Here is a 16,180-nt window from a genome sequence, read left to right as displayed (position 1 = left end):
GCGTTATTTTTAACTCTATGGACAAAACGTAAAGGAGGGATATGAAACATTTGGGGTGGAGTGTCTTCCATGGCCTGCTGGAGGTGTGCACAAATGTGATGTTAGTTGCTAGCCATCCCTCAATCTGTGTTCAGCCTTCTAGCTTGCTATAATGTAGTTGCTGACTTGTGATAGCGTATCATCCACTATTGGTTAAAGAGAGATGTCTGAATCTTATGGCAGTGAGCTGGTTCTTTTACTACCACTGTCAAAGCTTATACTGTAGTTAACAAAACTGTACATTTTTCCATTTGATATCTAACTATATAAATGGCGAGCGACTTCCGCACCCTCGGTGCGACACCCCAACAGCTCTGTTATCGAATAAACAACCGCACCGCCAGACCACATGTCGCCAACTCACTCGCCACGGCGGCCGCGCTGAATTTACGCGTCGCGTAGGGGACATCTCATTGCTCACTACACCTTTTCCACCGCGCAACATAATTAATTCTACTCACCAAATGTCGGACAAAACGGAAGGGGAGGCAGCTTCGTACCGTTTACCGTGCACACCACCGACACCGCACGGCGACGGGTTTCGCCGAAACAACACGAGCGGCCGCCATTGCACTCTGCCCATGTCCTCCACAACACCACACACACAGCTCCTTTGCTTCAACCCCCCCCCCCCTTCTTACGTACCTCCTTTGTTCCACCCAGGCCGTTACTTTCACTTCACTCATGTCTCGATCACAATATGTCCGTCCTTCACGTGCCATGTTCATCCAAACACAAAAACAAACAGCCACGGCCAGTCGGCCACAGCACAGCACAGCACGCTGCCCAGGCTAATGTGGTAAACAAACCTGCCTAGGTTCATGACACCACAGGACTCGACAGTGATGTCATCATTATGCAACCCGGAAGTACAAATACCAAGGATAGGTCAGTGATGTCAGTCGGGTTGCCAAGTTTGCTGCCAGGTTTTAAAAAACAAGCGACAGAAACAAGCAAACCGTGCATGAAAAAAAAAAAAACTGCCGAAGGGGTCCGCCATGTTCCAGGGGGGTCCCCGGGGGTCCCAACACTCACAGGGGTCGGCGGACCACCAGGGGGTCCGCGGACCACCAAAGTAACAATCACTATTAACATTTTTTCCAAATTTTCTTTTTTTTTTTTTTTTTTTTTTTTTCTTTTGGACACTTTTACTCCGGCGATTTGGGTACCCCAATATACACGCACCCACGCTGGGCCCCGTGCGCGGCTGGGGTTGAGGGGCCCGAAACTCTAGTGTGATATATTTGTATTGCATTTATACCCCTTAAAATGTTTGGGTGAAGCAGACAGGATTTAGCTATTTTTCAAGATAAGCGGCAAGTGGGAGCTAGTGAATACATTAGTGTAATTTTCAATAACCATAACAGCACAAATAAATGACATGAAATTCTCTATGTAAATACAGTCTAAGGTAAAGTGGAAAGATTACTGAGCTACACAAAGTGATTTAGTGACGTTTAAAAAGGAATCCCTCCAAATTCTTTGAATATGTTATATAGATCCACAGTCAGACGTATCATACGTCAGTAGAAAACTGCATCATTAATCCTTATTGAACTGATGAAGGGACACATTTTGTTCCTCATTTTTGGGAATCAAACAAGTTCAAACTCTCTTAAACGCATACTATAATACAGGTTGTTAGCCACTTAAAGGGATAGTTCACCCCCAAAATGACATTGTTTCTATCGATTACTCACCCCATGGAGCCTTGAATCCATCAAGCTTTTTTTGTTTTTGTCGCATTTAAGCCACTAATTTGATGACCGGCGGGGTCTCTGGTAGGAGACTCAAATAGTCTCCATTGAGTCTCCATCTCCGCTGGTCATCAAATTATTGCTTAGGAATGCGACAAAAACAAAAAAATCTCCATGAATTCAAGGCCTCATGGGGTGTATAATCGATATATATTATATATAAGTAATCTTTTGGGTGAACTATCCCTTTATACTCTCTAGACTTAGTACACTGGACCTGAGTCGTCTCTGTACTTTATTCTGTCTACACCAAATCACTATTTTTGGCTAATATTCCCCCCAGAATATATTGATTGTCTATAATATACAAACACTGTATATAAATAGAGAGAGAGAGAGAGAGAGAGAGAGAGAGAGAGAGAGAGAGAGAGAGAGAGAGAGAGAGAGAGAGAGAGAGAGAGAGAGAGAGAGAGAGAGAGAGAGAGAGAGAGAGAGAGAGTGGTCAGCGAATATTGAGATTGGAGGTTGGACAGGGTTTGGTCTGGAAGGAGAGCTCACTCTGTCTACAGTACATCCCTCTCTGTCTGCCTGTCTGTGTCTCTCTTTTCTCTATCTCTCTCTCTGCCCCCCATCTGTCTCTTTCTCTCTCTCTCTCTCTTTACTTTCCTTTATCTCTCTCCACTCCCGCCGCCCATCCTTTTTGGCTTTTTTGAAGCCAAGTTAGAAGAGTTGTCTTCTGAGGCAACTGGGAAATAATTTGTTTTGCGCTGAGAAGAACAAAGGGGATTTTTTTTGGTTATGTGTGTGAGAGAGTAATGGAATGGGTGTTGTGATGTGGAGGAATCTGTTCTCATTTCTTTGAGAGTAGTAAAGAAAGAGAGAGAGAGAGAGAGAGGGGGGGGGGGGGGGGAGAGAGGGAGGGAGAGAGAGAGACTGGAAAACAACTTGATGAAGAGAGAAGCCTCCGTAATATTTGATGGGCAAAATATAACTATCTCTCGGCATCGAAAGCTTTTTATTTCACAAACGAAGGGAGAACAAATGTAGGAGTCCTGGCTCCTATTAGCTATTTGTCAGTTTGTTATCTTGAACTGTCATGTATATCTTTGTCATCTTTGGTTTAATCTGGATGGCAGAAGCATGCGTGTGTATTGGGGGAGGGGGGGGGGGTGATCTAGTTCAATCTAGTTTCCAATAAAAAAAAACAAAAAACAAAAAAATGCTCTGAGCTCTTGTGAAAAGCTCCATGTGCAATCCATTATTGTCCCTTATTGACCGAAAATTCCTAAAAGCCTTTCGACAGACCTCTGTGCTCATTTATTGAGCCGTTATCGTTTGTCTTGGCTCAAGAGGTTGTGGATGTGTTAGCGGGACATTTGTTGTGCTATCAAGGCTTCGTCTAAGACGCAGTGAACCTGTCCGACCGAAATGCCTCTCCTGCCAAGAAACCGCCAGCTTAAGGTCCTCGGTGCTCTGGTGCACAGGACAAGGTGGTGACATTTTGATTGATTGATTGATTGATTGATTGATTGATTGAATGAAGACTAGTCACGAAATGTAAACAGCACATGGTACAGTAAGACATTTAGGCTAAAAGGATAACACAAAATTGATCCATTGTGATCCTATGTATTTGTGTTAGCTTCATGCTAGCTCCAGTATCAGCCTGCTGTGTAGCAGCGGTGGAAGAAGTATTGACAGTTTTTACTTGAGTAGCTTGTGTTCAGATTTTGACTAGATTACATTTACAAACGGATTGGCATCAAAATATAGTTTAAGTGAAAGTGCAAAAAAGCATTCAACATTTGTCACACTTTTTTGAAAATAGAATTGATAAGTGACGCGTTGTAGGAGGAAAGTATAAACATTTTGAAATACTCAAGTAAAGTAAATGTACCTCAAAATTGTACTTAAGTACAGTACTTGAGTAAATATTAGAGAGAGAGAGAGAGAGAGAGAGAGAGAGAGAGAGAGAGAGAGAGAGAGAGAGAGAGATAGTGAAGGAGATTGTCATCCTGTCATTTTAACCCATTCTCTACTACTCCATTCTCTCAAAAAAACGTATGTTGCTATATCACTGGTTCTCAAACTTTTTCATGTCAAGGATCACCCACAATTATATGAATTTGGTCGCGGACCCCCATCTCAAAATATTTAGTCCCAGGGACCTCTCAGAAGCAAAGATTTGAGTCAAAAATATTCCCTTTAAAAATATATATCTATTCATAGATATATGAATATATACTCGGTGCTGCGCTATGAGCTTGTATATCTGCTTGTATATCTGCTATCTTTGAATAGCCAATAGCCAATAGTGGCTATAGCTAGCAGTGAGTCTCAGTGAGTCTTCTACAGCAGTAGAAGACTCACAGGGAGATGCTGTCACATCATTCTCAACAACGTACAGTAGAAACTGCAGGTCAGGCCGCCTGGTTTCTCAATATCCCATATATTATATCGTCGCTGTCAGGTGGAAACCTCATAATATGTCCAAAACGGTTAAGGTTCATGTAATGGGAAAAATGAACCTGTCTTCCAATGAATCCAATTATAATTTAGTCACACACTCTTGGTTAAATATTTCTAAAAACCCACAGACAGACGTAAACCACTTTCAAATGAAAACTGTTTCAAACAATGGCGACGCGTCGTGAGGTTGTACTGTAGATCAGCTATTTTTGCTACTTTTGTGCAACACTCTCGTGTACAAAGACGTACCGCATTTTTTTATGAAAAGCGTTAAAAGTTGAAATTTGGAGATGCAAGGTTTCTGCCCGACAGCAACGATATTCTGCTATATTTCAAACTTTTAGGCGCTGACATGAAACTCTCAAACCACTGAATGGATTGGGACTTATTAAGTCCTAGATACTTCACTGAGCGGGGTCCCTCAGGGCCAGTGTTGATTTCGTCGACTAAAACTATGTAAACTACTACTGCTACAAAACTATGACGAAAAATGTTTGTCGACTACCTTGTTTCACATAAGAAAACAAAATAAAAACAAAATAAAAACTAAGCCAGTGCCAAAAAAATATGACTAAAGAATTTACTGACAATTTCGTCAACAAATAAAAACTGAACTAAAATGTTTGGGAGGGACTAGTGGAGGAGAGATCCAGTAGAACTAAGACAAGTCATCATGTGTGCGCGCGGGTGTCACAGAGAAAATAGTTGATCTACAAGCTCACAAAACGCTGCAGCGCGATGCGCTGTGAGCTTGTAGATCAACTATTTTCGGCATGCCGCTAAGTGAAAATCATTTCGATGCCATCACGGCCCGCCAAAAATACATTTTAGTCGACTAAATCAACAGTAGATTTAGTCGACTAAAATCTTATGATATTTAGTCGACTAAAACTAGACTAAAAGTAAAACATTTCAGGTGACTAAAATATGACTAAAACTAAACATAATTTCATTCAAAAGACTATGACTAAAACTCTCAAAATCAACGCTGCTCAGGGCTCCATACATGGTCCCCTCCAACAAGGAGAAGAGGCAAGAAATGCCAGACATCCCTTACAATGTCCTCCATCACGGCTAACTGCTATTTTCAAGGCATTTAATGCGAATACTTTTTTTCTTTTACTCAAGTACATTTTTGAATACCAGACTTTTATTTGTAACGGTATTTCTACATTGTGGTATTGGTACAATGTGTGTGTGTGTGTGTGTGTGTGTGTGTGTGTGTGTGTGTGTGTGTGTGTGTGTGTGTGTGTGTGTGTGTGTGTGCGTGCGTGCGTGCGTGCGTGTCAAGCAGAGGTGTCCCCCTGTGCATACAGCCATTAATCACACATCCAGAGGTAGTAAACAGGCTGGGACGGTCATTAGGAAACAGTTCTATTACTCAGGTCACTGCGTCTGGTCTCTGCTCTGATCCACAGCCGTGTGGCCTCAAACAGGTCCTCAACCCGGGTCACAGCGTCGGCTTGTGTTCAGCGGCGTCGACTTCACAATCGGCGTGTTAATCATCGCATGCAACCTTTTGTTTTTCCTCTCTCCCCCCCACACACACACACACAGAGAGACACACATGCAGTACACGCACACACACACACCTGCACCCCACTTCCGTCTCGTTTTGCCCTCCCACCCCCCTGTCGTCTGAAATGTGCCCTGCATAAGAGGAGGCAGCTGCTTAAGTGCAGAGAGAGAGAGAGAGAAACAGAGAGAGATGGAGGGAGGGAGAGAGAGAGAGAGAGAGAGAGAGAATCACTGGTAGCCTTGCACTCTCCCTGAACGCTGCAGCATTTATTCCCCCACAGTAAAATCCTCAGTGTTAATTGAACTCTGAAGGTTTACAAATGGATACACTGACACTGAGGCTTTTTACTGTGCACTGCTCTCAGGGTCTTTCTCACACAGTCACTCACAATACACACACACGCACACGCACGCGCACACACACGTACATGCTGAAACCCACAAATGTGCGCACATGCACATACTGTATTGTACACTTGTGTAAACACACACACAGACAGACAGACGCGCGCACACGCACACGCACACACACACACACACACACACACACACACACACACACACACACACACACACACACACACACACACACACACACACACACACACACACACACACACACACACACACAGCACAACTGTAAGCCCCCTACATTGCACACAGAATAATAACCAGGAGTCAGTGGTTCATTTGAGCCGGCATTTGGAAGATTGGAAATAATTTTGCATTGTGCTGCCTGGTGTTGTATTGACTCGAAAGCTCTTGACTCGCATCTCGTTTCCTTTGTTATGAAATTTTAATGCAGTCTCTCATAATTAGGAAGGCAGCTGTTGACGCATCACCCGGCACCTTCATCTGGGAGACACCAAGGCTGGAAGAAGTACTCAGATTTCTTCTTTTTTTACTTAAGTAGTAGTAGCCATACCACAATGAAATAATGATCTGGTACAAGTAGAAGTCCTGTATTCAAAATGTTAATTGAGTAAAAGTACAGACACTGTAAAACGTCTGTGTGTGTGTGTGTGTGTGTGTGTGTAAAAAAAAAGAAAAAAAGAAAAGCCGTTCTACAAACTAACAACACGTCACGAAAAGCAACGTGTTGTGAGCTTGTAGATCTGTTATTTTCAAATAGCCTGCGTATAAAATAGTGCTTCAATGGTTAATGTATGTTTTGTAATGATAATCTAAAGTAACTAGTAGCTAAAGCTGTCAAATAATTGAGCTGGAATAAAAAGTACAATGTTAGGCTCTTAGTTGTTGTGGAGTAGAAGTATAATTTATTGAAAAATGTAAATACTCACGTAAGAAAACAGTACCTCAACATGTTTTACTAGTACAGTATACTTGAGTAAATGTACTTGGTTACTTTCCTCCACTGCTGTGACGCACGCCAGCAGTGGCAGACAATACAATGAAACATCACACAGACGTGATTGTGACAACTGTCTCTTTCTGTCAATACCGTGTCAGAGGAATTGTCTTGGTTTTGGGGACGAGCAGACGGGTAGACACGGCTCTGTGCCAATTCATGGGCTGTTCTGTTGGCACTGATCTGCAGCAGTGGTACTTCTACTTACTTACTTACTTACGTTACAGTAAAAGTAGCAATAACACAATGTAGAAATACCCTGCTCATGCATGTAAAAGCCCTGTATTTGACATGTTACTTGAGTAAAAGTACAAAAGTATTGGTATCAAAATATACTAAAGTCAAAATAGTACCAAAGTAAAAGTACTCATTATGCAGAATGTCCCATTTCACAATTTCTCTTCAAAATGTGTACAAAATGTTTGAAAATATCAGATGTACAGGCTCACAACATGCCGCGTCACGATGCGAAGCGTTGTGAGCTTCTTGGCTATTTTTGAATAGCCAAAGTATAACAAATTCCGCTTAAGTGAATAATGTATTTTTTTGTAATAATCATCTAAATAATCTAAGTAACCAGTAACTACGGCTATCAAATGATTGTAGTAGAAAGGAGTAAAAAGTACATTTGTCTCAGATGTAGAGGAGTAGAAGCATAAGCCTAGTATCAAAGAATTGAAATAATCAAGTGTGGACAGTGTTTGAGTAAAAGTACTTAGTTATTTTCCACCGCTGAGCTGCAGTGTTAAAGCACGCTCCTCTCCTGGGCAGTTGAATTGCATCGTGAGTGAATCGAGCAATGCTGAGTGAAAGCCCAGAGCTTTTATCAGCTGTCATTCAGCCAGGAGAGAGGAGAGAGCTGCATGCAGGAAGCAAGGCCACAGCGCACCACAAAGAAGCCAGAGAGAGAGAGAGAGAGAGAGAGAGAGAAAGAGAAAACACACTGCTTCTCGCAAGGTCAGAGGCGCTGGGGAGCAATCTATGTCCTGTTCCAACCAGAAACAACCAAACCTTGATCTTGATCACGCAACACAGAGCAACAAGGTTGCATTTTGGAAGGCTATGTTCATAATATATTATGTGGGTCATTCCAGAATTGGAGGACATTTGGGCTTCCGAATAAAAAAAAAAAAAAACTTCTATTTGACAATTTTCTGTTATATATTCATCAATAATAGGTAATATACTATCAAAAGCTTGATTAGCTCAGCTCAGGCATCAAAGGTATTTTTTATTACATGTTTTATATGGTTTATAGTAACAGGGCTGCAAGTAATAGTAACAGGGCTGCAAGTAACAGGATTGCAAATCTATGCTAATGTTAGCTTTTTCTCAGGAATAGAAGCTAGCTGTTTAGCTAGATGTTAGCATTTACCAAAAGGACAAACTCACATAAATAAATAAGTAAATATTTTTTCGTCAAGTATTTATCTTATTCTGGAAATATGCATAACAGGGTTGCGTGAGGTAGGTTGAGACATTCAAGTAAGGCTGACAATGTTATAAAAATATGCATAATAGAAGAGAGGAGATGCCTTTGCTCTACCCATGATGTTAGGAAAGTGTTTGATGATGTCACTTCTAGTGTGTCATGTGACTCACACTTTTCTTCTTCTTTTACCATGCTAAAAGGTTTAAGGTAACAGGGTTGCATGCAAGTTGTGGGACACAGGTTCCTTGCATAATAATACTTATTTAAAATATTAGGTTAATTAAAACATATGTGTCCACATCTACAAGAGACATCTATGAATAAAATAATGCAAAAGAAAGTAGATTTAAATGTCATTTTAACAGTTTTATCTGAGATTCAATTTGGCAACCAAGGGGGTGGGACAAGAGAAAACTTGCATTTTAGGGGTACTACAGACTTATTTGGTATTTTTAAAAATATGTTTTAAAAAATAATCTCCACGTTGATTTAGATTTGGTCTCAGGACAAGTACAAGTTACACGATAAATGCATTATTTGGTATTTTGTAAATGGATTATTTGACATTTCTTGGGTGGGACGTAAAATGTCCTCCAATTCTGGAATGACCCATGTATAGCTCGTGGTTCTCGACGTGGGGTCCTTGGGTGGGTTCCAGGAGGTCCCCAGCTAAATGCGTGATAGTTGGGAACCAAATGGACCCTTATGGGTCTGTAACGAAGCGTTGTGAGGTTGTAGATCAGCTTTCGGCTGTTACTGTATGTGCAAAGACATTTGGTGTTACTTACCTTACAGTAAGTACGGTAACTCTCAGAGTTAAATTAATGGTGTGGATTGGGGTCCCAGAGGTGAAAAACATATCAAATGGGGGTCTGTGGCCTAATAATGCATTTCAAACTGGGGGTCCTTGAAATGAAAAGGGTTGAGAATCACTGCTACTGTATATAGCTTAGCGTTATGGAGTTCTTCGTCCCTGTGACTGTGGGCTCCTCTGAAGTGATATTCAATGTATTCAGTCTTAATCAGATGATACTGACCGATTGGAGTTTGGGTTCATCACACTGCAAGGATCAAATAGGGTAGTTGGTTTCGGTGCATTCTTAACACCGTTAACCCTAGCATCCCTTTTCTGGGCATGTCATAATAGGTGAACATTTGGCGAAAATGGGCGAACGTCCGGCGAAAATTATTTTCGTCAGGGGGAGATTTGGTGTAGGGGGGAAAAAGCAGGGGACCATGTATAGACCCCTGGTCAACCCCAGTCAACAAAGTATTTGTAAAATATCAGAAATCAAGTGTTTTGATTTCCCATCTATAAAAGGGAGTTATATATCTCTGATGCAGAAACAGAGACAGACAGTCAGACAGACAGACAGACAGACAGACAGACAGACAGACATTGTTTGACCAGGTTGAATTCTGCAATCTTTTTTTTTCCCCCACGATTTTGTAACCCATTTTTTCACCCAGTGCCAATTGCCTATGTAGTCCTGGGCGCTACTCTCCCTCTGCCAGCCTAGGGAGAGCTCAGAACTGAGCTCATGCCTCCTTCAATGCATGAGGAGCTAGCAGGCCGCTTCTTATCACCTGACAGGGGGGAGTTTCCCCAGTAGGAAGTAGTGCGTGGAAGGAACACGTTATTCCAACCAGTTCCTTTCCCCTCCATCAGGCGCCCTGGCTGACCAGGGGGAGGCAGTATAGAGACCAGGATTACTGCATGTTTTTGTGTGGGAATTCTCCAATCTTGACATCAGGGACAATGAATGCAATGCAAGACATGGTGTCTTATCAAACATCCCAAGGGCTTTATGGTCAGCCATGACCTGGTCCAATGAAGTGTCTTTTTGGCTTTTTCTGGTGGCACTAATGTAACACACAGTACCATGTTGCCACCAGTGTGTGTTTATGCCCTGTCACAAACCGTACAAAATAAAACTGTGTGACAGGAAAGACTCTTGCATATAACATGAAACAGAAACGGTATGAAGAAAATTGCGCTCAATTGATCATCGTGACAGACAATACATCACAGGTGCATGGCCACTGTTCCTCTGTGTGTTGAAGACCAGACCCATTGCAAGTTTCTGTACTCTGTCTTCCACCCTGAGCCATCCCAGACTATCAAAGTGAGCTGGGGTTAGGTAGGTGGAGGTTGTGTAGCAGTCTCACCAGTTTGTTTTGAGAGGTCTGTCATTTTGTTTTGAGTGACTTGGGGGTGTTAGTGTACCATGAAGTGCAAGTAGAGTAATTATTATCATTATTTTTTAATCTGGAGCAAATGTGAACATTTTGGAATAATTTGGACACATTTCTTTTTGCATTTGCACTCTCTCAGACCTAAATGAATCGCAGAGGATTTTCCTTTTACCGTGTGCAACGAGATGCTCTGAATGGCTGCCCATGGGCGGTAGGCAGAACAAGGCGTATAGGCTGGATAAACAGCAACACACTGTTGTTGAGCCCTTGGCCTGTTGCTCCAGAACATCATGTGTACCTCTGAAACCGTACCTACCCCCTGGGTGCTACACGCACACTCACTTTGTCTCTCTCTCCCCCTCTCTCTCTATCTCTGTCTCTCTCGTCATTTCCTTCTCTTACACAAAGATACATTCAAGCAAATACGCCCACGCGCTTCCTCACACTGACACCCGTACACACAAACACACACCGAGGTTCTCCAAGATACGCCCATGATGTGCGAAGATCACACACTACCTAATGTGTCGGGGATTGATGCGGCATGCTGTATTTTCTGCTAATTAAAATGAACGAAGCGGTTTAAAAAAAAGAAGACGTATATTTTATTTGGTGCCTCTCTCTCTCTCTCTCTCTCTCTCTCTCTCTCTCTCTCTCTCTCTCTCTCTCTCTCTCTCTCTCTCTCTCTCTCTCTCTCTCTCTCTCGCGCTCTCTCTCCACATCCACGGTTACTTCTCAACGCGGCGTGTGTTGAGAAAGCAAGTGTTTTCAGACCAAATTGAAGCGGAGCGCTGGGAATGTTTAAATATACATGAAGGAGAAGGCTACATGGATGCCATCCTGGCCTGCATGCTGAACCCTTATGAGCTGTGTCATGTGTCACAGCTTTGCACTGTGCTCTGTGCATGAGCTTTCATCAGCCTGTCACCTCTCCTCTCCTCTTCTCTTCTCTTCTCTTCTCTTCTCTTCTCTTCTCTTCTCTTCTCTTCTCTTCTCTTCTCTTCTCTTCTCTTCTCTTCTCTTCTCTTCTCTTCTCTTCTCTTCTCTCCTCTCTATAGTATAAATTGAATTTACTTTGAGGGTCATTCAGTCTCTTCCACCTTCACACAAGTGCCGAGGCATTTAGTCTCTCTGTCTTTCTCTTGTATAGCCTTAGTTAGTTTTGCTGCAGCGCAGTCCAAGTCTTAAGAGAGAGAGAGAGAAAAAGCGAGAGAGAGAGAGAGAGAGAGAGAGGGAAAACATGTTGTTGTCAGTGAATCTGTGGTTTGCAGGGAGGCTGTGTTTCATTCTCTGTATATAAACCTGTTGGTTTCCCAGCTATAGGCTTGGAACAGGGAGTGCCTGCAATTAATGTGCATGTGGCTGGTGGAGCAGATTGTCTCTGGATATTGACATGTTGTGATATGTGCGTACGGTACACTGATGTATTATATATGCACCTGTGATTCCTCGGGGGGATGACATGCTTCTGTTGCGATCTACAGGGCCGCCACCTCCTTTTGCTTCTGTAAATGAATCCGTGTTTCCGTCGTCCGTGTTGATCAATCATAATTCGCCACAATTATACTGACACGTTTGTCACATCTTCAGTCCAGTAAAAGAGAAAAACAATAATGTGTTTGTAGCTCATCTTTTCGGGAAATTCTTTGAATTTGTGTCCTCTCTGTAGCATTATGAAACCAGGCTTCTTTGTTTTTTACCCCTGCTGTGTTCAAAACAACATGGATATGATTTTTTTTTATCCATTAAGACCGGGAACGCATCTGTGTCATTTTAGATTTCTTTGGCTTTTCAAAAAATAGCAGATCTACAGTGCTGCGCTATGAGCTTGTAGATCTGCTATTTTTTGAGAAATTGTGAACATTGTGCAAATCTTTTAATGTATATGTTTTAAAGTGTACATTTCTAAAATATTATGTTCCAGGGACCCCCCAGAAGCAAAGATTTGAGTTACAGATTTTCACACATTTCACGCTTTTCTTTCCAAAAATAGCAGATCTACAAGCATGAGCTATGAGCTTGTATATCTGCTATTTTTGAATATCGAAAGAAATCTAAAGTGACACTGCATTCCCGGATTGAATGGGTTAAAAATCCTCCTCATCCTCTCTCTCTCTCTCTCTCTCTCTCTCTCTCCTTTTGTAAGACAACAACAGCTCTCACAATTCTTGAATGTCATGCTTTTAGCACCGGGGCTGTTTGATTGGGCCTGTGCTGATTCCATTGCCTCTCTCTTTAACACTGAGTGCAGCAGCAGTGTGAGCTGGCTGCCGTGTGCTGCCGTGTGGCGAGCTGCTCTCTCCTCTATGCAGATGACTCTGTGCTGTCTCTCCTCGCTCCAGTGTGCAGGAGGTGGATATCGCTTAACGACAGGACCGCTAACCCCGCTGGCCTGTCTGCACGAGCCTCACCTAGTCACGTACACTTTGTTTGTTTGTGTGTGTGTGTGTGTGTGTGGGTGGGTGGGTGCGTGTGTGTGTGTGTGTGTGTGTGTGTGTGTGTGTGTGTGTGTGCGTGTGTGTATGGACAACTTCCACAGGTGTTTTTGAATGAGCCTCTGTGATGTTATTGCAGTATTTTAGAATCGCTATTATTGAATTGTATTAGTATTTCAGTATTATAGTTTATTATTAGTACTACACTATTATAGCGTATTCATATTGTAGTATTCTAGTAGAATCTTCATATTGTAGTATAATAGAATATGTTTCATTATTACAGTATAATAGTATATTATTCATAGTGCAATAGTATATTGTTCATATTGCGGTATTGTAGTATATTATTCATATTCCAGTAGCATAATATTCATATTTCAGTATTGTAGAATATTATTCATATTGCAGTATATTACAGAGGGATGTGTTCTTCATCATGAAGTTTGTGTGAGTGGGATGAGAGCAGCTTTTACAAACCTCTGATGTGAACTAAGGATGCCCCATAACATTTCCTACAATAATAATCCTCTCATTAATATCCACAGCAGATGGGACGCACGCGCAATATTTCCCCACCAAATCCATAGATTGCAGCATACAGTGTACAGTATTGTGTTATTTGCGCTGACAGAGATTTCTCGTATAGCCACTTAAGTCCTGTACTTCGTTATTATGCCGAATAGCGAAACGAGCCGATCTACAGGCTCACACAAGGCGTCGGGGTAGATCTGTATTGGCGTATAATGGAGCGCGGCGCGGGGGGGGGGGCCAGTAGGCAGCGTTCAAGGGACACCATCCCTGGTCCCGGCCTGCATGGCTCTCATTAGCGGGGGAACAAAGGCCCAGGGCCCAGCATGCACCCGCCAGGCCATACTGTACAGCCACTGCTCTATTTGCATGTGTGATATAACAGCATCACAACACCAGCGCATGGAGATGCAGCACTCCTGCTCCTGCTCTGTCTGTGTGTGTGTGTGTGCGGGTGCGTGTGCGTGTGCATGTGTGTGTGTGCGTGCGTGCGTGCGTGCGTGCGTGCGTGCGTGCGTGCGTGCGTGCGTGCGTGCGTGCGTGCGTGCGTGCGTGCGTGCGTGTGTGTGTGTGCGTGCGTGTGCCGGGCCCTGCACTGAGTCAACTAGTGGAGGTTGTCATACAGACGGCATTGTTATAGGAGGCAGACTCCTCTCTCTTTCTCTACCTCTCCCTCGGTCTCTCTTTCTCTCTCTTCCCCTCTCCCTCTCTTTCTCTCTCCCTGTCACTCTCTCTCTCTCTCTCTCTCATTCTCTCACTCTCTCTCTCTCTCTCTCTCACTAAGTAGAGGGCTTTGCATGATTGCCGTGATGAGTGCTTCTCCTCGAAGCTGCATAGCTATTGTCCACTTGTCCCCCCTTCATCTGTGTAATTGTATGCATGAAGTTTCAACTGTAAATCTTATCCGCTGGCAGCTTGTCTGTTCCTGCAGCGCTGGGTGTTCTGAAAAAAAAATGCCATTTGCTGTTTTTTTTACCCCCCCCCCTTTCTTAAGCTGGCAAACAGAACACGGAAGATAACACAAGGAACAGCTAGGTAGGTTGCCTTTCCCCCTCTCCCCTCCAGTTGAATGGACAGGAAAAAAAACGTAAGGCAAGCCTTTTGTCTCTCCTCTCTGCTCTAAAACAGATAGAGTGGCTGTGTGGAATAAAGGAGAGTCTTCTCTCCCTCTATCACACCCCATCAGCATTATTTACCAGACCTGCCAGTTGCTTTGTACAGCGCCTCCACCCTGCCAAGTAGGCGACTGGCGTCCGACCAGCGGCCGAGTGACAACAGACTACAGTGGGAGAGCGAGGAGAGGAGAGAGCGCTGTGTGTGTGTGTGGATGAGCCAAGTCTCTTCAGTCCCCCAGGGCCGCCCGGCCGAGCACAGATCTCTCTCTGCTCGGTCAGACAGGAGGGAGAATGCAGAATGCAGAGAGAGAGAGAGAGAGAGAGACAGCTAGTTATGAATTATGTTGGTCAAAGCCAGGCGCAGCACTTTAACCCATTAAGGCGGGGAACGCATCTGTGTGTCATTTTTAGATTCCTTTGGGCTATTCAAAAATAGCAGATAATGTATATAAGCTCATAGCGCTATGAGCTCCAGTTGTGAAAATGTGTCAAAATCTTTGAATATATACACAGTATATTTTTAAAGCGAACATTTGTAAAATATGTCGTTCCAGGGACCTCCAGAAGCAAAGATTTGAGTTACTAATGTTAGCTTTTAAAAATATATATTCAAAGATTTGCAAAAATGTTCGCGAATTTTCTAAAAATAGCAGATCTACAATCATAGCATGGCACTCGGTGCCGTGCTATGAGCTTGTAGATCTGCTAATTTTGAATAGCCAAAGTGTAAAATAATGATTATAGCTAAAATCTACAATGATGCGTTCCCGGTCTTAATGGGTTAAAAAGGCGCCCGACTGATCATAAACATGGTTTACCTTTTTCGTTTTTGTATCAGACTTTGTATCAGTGAAAACGCCAACAGGTTTAACCCTATACACCAGCGATATAGAGAGAGAGAGTTGCATCACGCTTTGATCTCACCGCAAAGCGGGATGTTGCCTCCTGTAGTTCCAAACAGCGGAACTTCCTCATTGAGATTGAGAGAACTTCCGCATTCCATGCTTACAATGGGAGTCAACGCTAGTGTCGTCACTCTCATAGTTACATCATGCTGATATGGTTGACCCGGGTTATCTGGTGCCTCCATCCTAGGGCCACTATCCTTCTACACACCAAATCTCTTGGCTGAAAATAGCAAGTTGCGACGCATTGCAAGCTTGTAGATGTGCTATTTCCACCTAATGCGCGCCCCCCCAGAATAGGGATGCTAGGGTTCGTGTGGCTAATAATGGCGGTGAGTAACCTTATTTTTGTTAGCTGCTGACTGGGGTTAAAAAAAATATGTCGGCGGTGACTGTCTGACTGAGCGACTCGGCGCCCCCCCCCCCTCAGCGTGCGTTCGGTGTGTCTCCTGTAGGTAAATCACACCTGTCAGA

The sequence above is a fragment of the Gymnoscopelus microlampas genome (genome assembly GCF_963454915.1).
Source record: "Gymnoscopelus microlampas genome assembly, chromosome: 18".
NCBI lineage: Eukaryota > Metazoa > Chordata > Actinopteri > Myctophiformes > Myctophidae > Gymnoscopelus > Gymnoscopelus microlampas.
The sequence above is the reverse complement of the archived record's forward strand: the minus strand, read 5'-3'. Positions refer to the sequence as shown.